The 10,009-nt window shown below is 32.8% G+C and overlaps 1 long non-coding RNA gene across 1 annotated transcript; it reads right to left on the bottom strand.

Moving 5' to 3' along the window:
* Positions 1–272: 272 nt before the first annotated feature.
* On the bottom strand, positions 273–6,205 carry LOC134265962 (uncharacterized). Its single transcript, XR_009991873.1, has 3 exons — positions 6,089–6,205; positions 547–743; positions 273–365 (listed from the first exon to the last, which is right to left on the bottom strand). It is a non-coding gene; the product is annotated as an uncharacterized LOC134265962 (long non-coding RNA).
* Between the last annotated feature and the right edge of the window lie 3,804 nt (positions 6,206–10,009).

Here is a 10,009-nt window from a genome sequence, read left to right as displayed (position 1 = left end):
GCTTTATGCTTTATTTGTTTATTGGTTTGTTTTTAGTTTTTTTTTTTTACAGAATGTTGCATGGGATATACACTCAATTTCGAAGATTTAACAATATCTATATCGAGAACTTTTACGCGAACGTATGGATACATGTACTAGCAAATTTTGAGCAGTCTGTCTAACCTGTAAAAAACAATGAACCAGATATGGAATTATACATTGAAAAAAGAATATTGTATACACAAAAAAACAAGTTACGATAGATATTATGTTTTCTTTTGTTTAGTTTTTTCAGGAATGTCAATTTACTTCACTCATTCGCCTTGATAATATGTCATTTCCCTTATTTCTCTCACTGTTCCATTTTTTGTCTCTTCATGAATCTACAATGTATATGCAAAAAAAAAGAAGAAAATATTCATAAAAATTTTAATCAATTCAATATCAATAATAGTAAACATTAGAATACAAAATAAAAAGATTTTAGCGTGCAGATATATAACTTTATCAAAAAAAGCTGTCGAAATATTAATAAGCTTTATATGATGGAGGCATTATACGTACATGTCGTGCCTGTAGGTAACCTCCTTTTGGTATGTTTGGGAGTTGATGCGGCATGACGGCCATATTATTATATCTGTATAACTGGAGAGCACCATCGTTCTGTGGCTGTGCAGGGCCATTGTATTGGTTAACTGTGCCGTGATACCTGTGGTTTACTCCGTCATTATTTGTTTGCGTTTCGGAATCCATATTTCTTCCTTTATAAAACGATAAAATTTTATAAGAAGAGTTGCATTTAGATATTTAATTCCAAATAAATTATTAACATTATCTTTTCCCCCTAGATGATAGATATAAGGAAAAGCATAGAACTCAGAGTCAATGTTCAAAAAGAAATGTATGTATTAAAGTTATTACAACACGTGTATCAATCGAACATATGTTTTATATCGAGTGTATATGAAAAGTGTCGGTCTGATTGGTTAAAGTATTTACAGCACACCTGTTCTAAAGGTATTCTGTTAACAGGTCTGGACGATTTCCAAATATGGAAGTCAAGAAGGATAACTGAAAGTTGCTATAAATGTACATCATGTACACGTAATGATTTTTCTGTCCAAAACATATCTTTAAAGTGACTATATCAGTCAAAATCATGGTCTCTTTTCAGATATTTGTAGCAATTATATAGAAAGAATGATGAAAATTATGAATATGACAATTAATTTGCAAGGAAAGACTGCACAATATAAGTGACGGAAAAACAAAGGTTGTATCTATCGTTTCGTTTTTTTCGTGTATGTCAAAGTCACGTCACTCTTATTTTTAGCTCAAATTTGTAAAATAACATTCAACTGGAGCATTCAAAGATGAGAAATATGTTCTTAAAACTTTTTAAAAAGATTCCTTGAAATGTTTTGGTCTACTACTACAATCATTCTATGTTCTTGAGACCATCGTAACTATGGAAACTTATTCAACTTTTCTGCGCACGCGTACATTTGGGAGGAATAAGTATTAAGCAATATTTTCGGTATGGGGCATACAGAAATTATTTTTACTTTTATTTTTTCCCTTGAAATTAGAATTTTTAGCTTCTGAAACCTGTTATTTTCTGAAACCTAATACTTTTAGGAAATGAACAAAATTAAATTTACTCTGTTCATGCAAAAATTCTACATTTGTCGATTTTCCACTTTGAGCGTCACAGTGTCTCCTTAAAAAGCAAACGGAAAACACGTGCTTTTTTTTTTTTTTTTCCTCAAAATGAATTTTTTAACAACAATTTTTAGAAGTAAGATGAAATCTTCTGAAGAATAAGTATTCCTCACCTATTTACCGTGAACAACTTTGACATTTTTATTTCGGTAAAAAAAATGCATGATACAATGTAATTGTTTACGGAGGAATAAACCACACCAACTAGTTCTTATCAAGTATTATAACATTTACCAGAATATACTACAGTGTATATCCCAGAAAACAGCATGTTATTGGACCATTGATGGTCCAACAATGCTCCTTATGTTGGGCCACCTTATGCATTTAACATTGGGCCAACGGTAATTTGCTCATCAGCCCTTAATCAGACCAACTTGTTGGCTTATTGTTGGGCCAATTTAACAGACAATATTGGGCCATTGTTGGGCCAATGTATTCTTTCAATAGTCGGTAAACATCATTTTTGGGCCAATGTCGGTTTGTATTATATTGGCTCTCCATCAGGACAACTCATTTGCTCTTCACTGTTTTTGAATACTTGATTTGAATACGCAAGTTCAGTAAACTTCGGGTATTAATGAGAACGTCTAAAAAGCCATCCTTTACTAAAACAATGCTAAAATAAATCTCGCCATAAAGCCTACTTAAACAAAATCATGTTTCTAGCATCTGCAACGTGTTTGTTACCGACAAACAGACACTCAAAGGGTAGAACTAAGGGTATGCCACAGTATTAGATAACAGAAAAAAGTTAGGTACTGTCACTTTCCAACTAATCCCCCGAGTCTCCTCTTCCTCTCCCTTTTTTCTTCTCTGTCCATTTCTTCCTCCTCCATCTCTAGATCTGTCCTTGGAACACCTTAGCCATTCTTTGATAGTGTTCTCAATGTCTTTGTTTGTAGAATCTCCAGTAGCTCGTTTTTCTCAACACTTTCTAAAATTGCATTATTTCATACTTAAATACATTTATTACTTTTTTCAATAAAGAGTAAGCATACGATTAAATTTACAAGTAAATCACTATATCTTTAAACTGTCAACATGGTCAATTAAGGGATATCCGTCTAATTACTAGCATTTGGTTTCATGATGTGATTACGTAATTTGTTTGCGTGATGATCTGCATTATCGCTGAAGGCATTTATGCATAAAATTATCACTCAAACCAATCGATTGATCATTATCATGAAACCAAAAAATCTGACAATTATTCCTTATATTTACATGCTATTGACTCTTCTAATTTTAACCACCTCCCCCCGATTTAGATTGTCGCCCATATAAATTCAAGGTAACGTATTCAACGTAAATTTGATACAATGAACAAATTTTAAATAAAACCACCTGATTTATGTTTTAGTATTGAAGAAATTTTGTTTTAACTTCAACATTTTCAACATGTTTGACCATGTGATCGACAGTGTTGACCCTACAAGAAAGCAAACGTATTATAAATACTTACATACTGGATGCAGATGTGCAAGGTATCGGTCTCAGTAGGCTCGTTTCACTTGAAAAATTGCGCGGATATTATAAGTTGCCCGGATGATGTCTGCCAATGATGCTCAGCCAGATTCATGGTATTGGGACAACTTAGGGCCATGCCATTCCCCAACAAATATTCTCTCTCATAACAACAGTTTTATGATATAATGCCAACAGTCAGCCCAACATTGGCCAAATGATCCATTACCAACAATCAGTATTCCATGTTGTACCATTGTTGGCCCCATAAAGGTAACCCAACAGCAATAATACAACCATAATGTAAGATTGGGCCAACGATGTGCTGCTATCAAGGATGTTGGTAAATACAATCTTGCTTAATACCCATTCAATTTTCATCGATGATACTTAAATTCCATGTGTATACATCCAACTCACAAAAATGTTACTCATATGGACTACATAAAGTTTAAAAATATCACGGATTTCAAAAGCGCCGAATACTAAGCTATGCTGACTTTAAATTGGCAAAAAAGGCGTACAACGCGGAGAAAAGAAAATGATTATACATGAATGAGTTTTATACCAATATCTTACCTTGCATACCAGAAACTGCATGGACGGTTTTGTTATGAACACTCAAAATATAATTAAGACCATTATCCATTCGATAAGATTTCCATGTCAGGTTTTTAAACTTGAAACTTTCCGTATTTATATAATTTTTACTACGAAAGTTAATCTTTTGGGATTGATACCTCCTAGTGACATATTTTTAATCCCACTTAAAACATTTTCTAAGCTTTCAAGTCGTGTTTGTTCACGGTAGAATTGTCATAAATATCATATTATTCCTAAATATGCATAAAGTTAATAAAAATATTGTTCCAAAAAATCTTTTACATTTAGATCTTACATACGCTAAAGCTTGCATGCTTTCACCAGCTCTGGGCGATTTCCAAATAAGGTAGGCCTTTCAACTGCCGCTAGGGTTTGCTGTTATGAACGATAACTCGTTGCTGAAACTTGTTTAGAGCAAGTCCAAGGTATCTAACTGTTTATAAGCAAGTCAGTTTTTAGCATTTCCCAAGTGTTTCTTTGCTGTCAATAGAATCCAGTGGTTTTAAAATTTAGCACTAATGTTAAACTTATTTACTCTATAGTTGTGGACATCGTTTAATTAGATATAAGTAAAATTTTTAATTAAAATAAAAAGTGAAATCTACCCTCCTTCTTAGTTCTAACCTGATAAAATGTTTATACTCGGTCGTTCTTCTTCGTGCTAGGTAACACAAATAAGATGATTGATTGTTGCATTTACTTGTAAAAATATATATATTCATATAGGAAGCGCAAAAGTGCGCACCAAAAAAAAAACACGTTATTATATTTCCTTCCTAATAGCAATCGTCAAAGAGAGTTTAAAATATTGAAATATAGTCTGTTCCCGATTCAGTTGACCCATTTCAGGTAGAGTGAAGACATTCTCCTTCTCTTGGTCAACGCTTTTGTGTACAAAACAATGTAAGGAACCCTTTTGTGTACATAACAATACCAATGCTGAAGCAGCCTATATGTCATTCTTATAAACGATAACTCATAAATCGGCACTTCATTGGTCATTTAATTTTCACCCCTGAGTTACCTGTCCTTAAAACACAACATCGTACAATTCAATTATGAATAATTAAACTTTTAATAATTTAATCAAATGTATGCATAAACTATTATCTTTTTTTGATAATTTCATGTACTTATAAATCTGTCTATGAAAAGTCTTTTACTATATGTGCAACTTGAAAAATTAGTTGAAAGGCCTACTAAATGCCATTCGAAGGCTCTTTCTTAGTGCAACCAGACATATCGATCTCCACCACCCTCACAAGTATCATCTTTGTTTTCTTTAACTGTATGTTTTTGTTTTGTAGATTGTATGAGTTGTCATGAAGGAAAGTTGGAAATGTATATTTTGTATATAATATTAAACTGCACTTAATTAAGAGAGCGCTTCTGTATTATATACGTGTTGTTATTTATTTTAGTAATTATTTAAGTTCGTTTGAATGGAAACGAATAAGAACATACCAGCTCTAGATAAGGACAATTTTTTAAAGAAGAAATTGATTTTTAAAATTGTAGATTATACATGGATTTTGTTCAATGCGCATGAATTCTTTAAGAGCGTATTGTTTTTTTTAAAATAAGTACCTAGTGTTATCAATCATATAATACTTGCAAGAAATAAATATCTAAAGAGGCAGAAGGAAGAAAGATTCATAGCACTCCCTACTTTTGAGACGGGGTCACGTTGACCCTGTCCATTATTAGACTGGGTGACGGAGTCACGTCTATTAGTTTACTGTCAGGGCCCTCAAAACGGAAGCCGTGGTGATAACACATGAATTAAATCTACGCTATTTGAAAGAGTTCAGAAATTGTTTTGATCAAAATATATACATTCTGTATCAAACTTAAAAAGGTGATATGAACGTTTTCTAAATCAAATTAATGAAGCATTTTGAAAAAGTATACTCAAAATATTAATTGTAAAACACACTAGTGAACAAAGTATTACGACTGCGCTCGCATCATCCATAAGATTATTTACTTCCGGAAAAAAAAATTCAGACCAGATGAATACGGACTGTTCAAAAAGGTTTCTAGACTTATCAGCTGTTGAAATTTCTACTTCAAATTAAATGAAAAATGCGAATTTATATTCTTCCTCATCAAAGACTCCTGGTCTAACCTCTAGAATAACTTTGTACCCAGTTCACAGATTTTTATTGTTTCTAGATTATTTGAAAGAGGTTACTGTTTGTTTCATCATCTATTTCATTGCTATTCTTAAGATGAAAGGTCATTGTATTTTCTGCTTCTTATCTAAGTTAAAAGTGCATTTCTCAGTAACCTATTCACACCTCTTAACCCTCACCTGTACTCGACGTTGGGTGGAAACAGAATAGCTGGCACTTTTTACAAAGAGCTAAGCTGCCCCCCACAGTAATTAACGCTACGATCCCAACAACAATGCCTGCAATGGAGCCACCGCTGAAAACATATTTAACCAAGATAAAGAAGATAATGTATTGGAAAGTTTAATATTCTTAAAACAAAGATAATATTTGAGATAAGTATACTTTTCTTAATTTTCTTACCTTATTGTTGTATCTGAAACAGGACGATAGAATTGATGTGAAATAGAAATGATTTTTTTTTTCAATTTAACAATAAATTATTATTTTAATATATTGTAAAAGTTACCTTCAGAAGACGCCAACACTGGATCAAAGCAGAGAAAAATGCAAGCAAGCAAGCAACCTGAAGGAAATTAAATGAAAACATAGGATATATCAGTGGTTTTGAAAATATAGAAATTTTAGAGTTGCATACGTGCCTTTCATATTCATTTTATCATAAATACATGTAAGAGGGGGCAAAAAATGAAATATTTATTTTTTCAACACATGAAACTCTTAGGTGTTTCATTTATGTACATGTAGTAGTAGAGTGTATCACCTAACGAATCAGTTTAAAGGAAAAAGTATTAGATTTTAAGAAAAAAAACATATCAAGTGAAATAAATAAGAATATATCAGTTAAATGCCAATAAGTTTAGATAAGAAACAACATATATTAAAGGATACGAATCAGTGCTGGTTAAGACATTTTAGTGGGTTTTCTTAAGGTTTGAAAGTATGAAGTCAACATTTTTTCGGGAATTTGTAATGACAAAACAATTGGACAACCTAAGAGGAAGAAGGTAACATAAATCGATGGACAAAAGGTAATCCCCCCAATAATAATTTAAATTCCTTTGAAAAATACGATGCTCTACAGATACATGAAAGTTTTCCCAGTCGATTGGAAATATCGACGGTCAAAGATATAGCATACTTCATCGGAATAAGACTCACAACTTTTCTCAAATCCAAACAAAAAACTATTGGCGATCGTAAGAAAATGCACCCCGATATTCGTCCCTGTCATGATTTTCAGCATCTCAGAAGAGCTAATAGGGCTCCGAGAATAATATTTAACGATAGACCTAAACAAGCTGCTAACATTACGTACATGTACTTGTACCTGAACATTAACTGTCAATTAAAAAAAACACACCGTACCCTATTTAAGAAATAAGGTATCATTTTTTGAGTTTTATTGGGATGTAAAACGGGTTGGCACGTGATCAAATCTTCCATAAAGCCCGAATGGCATGTATGTAATCCACTGAACGCGCGTCGACCCTTTTTGACGTCACTGAGAAATTACGTCGAACGTTTATCAATACGAACACCTATGACCTCTTGTACCCTTACCTTTATTCATACAGTTATATAAAAAACGCTTGCTTTCAGTAGGGTTAAAAAAAGGAAATCATTTGCAAATGTAAATATAAAAAGATGAAGATTGAATTGCATAAGGTTAAAAAATTATCATTTTGACAGGCTGTTTTTGTGTAGAGAGTTGATAACGATCATAAAGTCTAATGGTAATTATTGGGGTTTTTTTTCATGCTACATGTATTAATAATTGATAGTTATATGAACATTATTTACACACTTTGTCTATGGGTTTTTATGTTTGCCCGATTATGTCAAATAGCAAGTGTGATATCTGTATTCGATTCCGAAGGATCAAAATCTAAAAGACATGCATAAAGACATTGGGGAAAGATGGGGCTTTAAGATTTGGCAATATAGACTAGAGAAATTTAATAAAAACCCCGCTGGTGGAAAAAAGAGATTCTGAGCGTTTTTTAATTTAGATACTGGATTATTTTATGTGCTCTTAAATGCGGGCAATAATGAACAACTCAGTTCGTATGTACATGTACCTGAAGCACATTTGCAGCTTTGTTCTGCAGCCATTAAAATGATAAAGCGAGTGTTTGTGAATAGAGCATTTATTACATTACAAATGCCAAATAAAATGAAAAATTTTACAATTTCAGAATGCAGCAGAAGGTGGGGTGCAAAAAATATCCCACACCTTCAACACAAGAAAATCAGTAATCTGAACAATAATAAAAATGTGCATGGAGGTTTGAAGGGGAGTGGAGGAGGGTAAAATTTTAAAACCACGTTTTTTGGAGCCAAGCGGAATTATGGATATGGGTTAGGCTAATAGCCGTAAATAGAGGGCGCTTGGAAGCTATAACCCGGAAAAACCCCTCAAGACCCAAACATTCATACACATTATTAGTAAATCAAAATACAAAAACTTTGAGCATTTAGATCCCATAAATTCCTTTATATACATAAATACACATAAGTAAAGTGTTACCAAACTCTTGATTTAAAAAGAAAAACAGAACAGGGAACCGATAAAGAAATTCTCCAATACTTAAATCATTTCTGCATTACGCTGTACATGTTTGATAAGAATTTAAAATAACACCGGGATTTTCACGTGAACAGTCAAACGGACATCAGAGAATGCATTCCACCTCATTCTGTTTTGATGGTCCTGTAGATATAATCACCTGCGATGCATGTCCGACGATTATCACCCATCTCTATCCGTCAAAGTTGTAGAGAAGGGAATCCAAAAACTTCCAGAACACTTTGTACAACCTGAAATTATACCCCCCCCCCCAAAAAAAAATGGTAAGTTCAATTCATATCATAAAGGAAGTTCCATTTAATGAACATTAATTTTGTATGATAAACATTTATAATTAAGTTTTCCGTTGGTAATGATTATATTCCTGTAGGAGGTGTTGAAGTTCTTTTGTTGTTTTCCCTAAATGTGTAGCAGATTACAAGAATTATTTTGATGTTGCAAAAACTCATATTTTTTTTAATGCAACAATATATAAAGCACAAGGAGAAACAATATTTGGAAGGTGTGTATTGACTTCCAATTTTCCATTGATTGATGTGAAAATTAGTCTCCTTTTTTTAAATAGGGAATCCTCATTGTTCTGAAAAAGTGCCTCTTTGAAACAGAATAATTTTGATGTATACTTAAAGAGGCAGGAATTTTCTTCAAAACTGCCATTTCCGATTTTTGTTTCAAAGAGGCAATTTTTTGAAAAACGCAAAAATTGAATTAATGTTATTCTCCAAACGAAATGCAAAATGTATACATTAAATAACATTGAAAAACTGTCGTATCCGATATGGTCTAGTGGATATGCTGGTGAGCTTCCAACCAGTACTTTTACTAGGGATTGGGTTCAAATCCTTGAATGGATCATTTCTGAATATTTTTTCTTATTTTTTTCCATATGTAGTGCAATGAAATTATACACATTTTGTTTTGCTGTATCAAGCAGGAAATACCCGCCGTAAACATAGTCCTCTACGTAACTGTATCCATATTTAGAAATAACGAGGGTATTTAAATGTCCTCGATATGTAGGGAATAATCGCGAGTTTCTGCAACACCCTCTTTTTATTTCTTTAAAATAGAACCGAGCTTATATTCCTATATGTTGCATTGTGTACATTCAAATATTCAAATCAATTACTGTTGAAAAAAACAGAAATAAATGAACATATTCCACCGTTCTGATTATTTGTTTGTGATAAAGTTGGCGTCCCTCTGAGAATTTTCTACTCATATTGAAACGTCACCACTTATCGGTAGAGGGCTTCAAATTTAGACCTTACTTGGTACTTAGATCCTTTGTACATTGAGGGATCATTTTCTTATGTACACCAACTGTGACATATGGGATCTTGATTTATACACCAGGCTCATTCGAAGGACGGGTCTTCACAGTTGGTTCGAAATTGCGATGTGAGCAAAACCTACTTGCTCTAAAGCAAACCACTGCGCACCGTAATATTTTATTTTGGTGAACATGTACCATAACACTGGCACCAAAAACCAACTAGATGCTGTCATG

The sequence above is a fragment of the Saccostrea cucullata genome, unplaced genomic scaffold (genome assembly GCF_032062105.1).
Source record: "Saccostrea cucullata isolate Sc308-1 unplaced genomic scaffold, CSIRO_AGI_Scuc_v1 ctg10015, whole genome shotgun sequence".
Lineage (NCBI taxonomy): Eukaryota > Metazoa > Mollusca > Bivalvia > Ostreida > Ostreidae > Saccostrea > Saccostrea cuccullata.
Note: the sequence above shows the minus strand (reverse complement) of the source record. Positions and strands in the feature narration are given on the sequence as shown.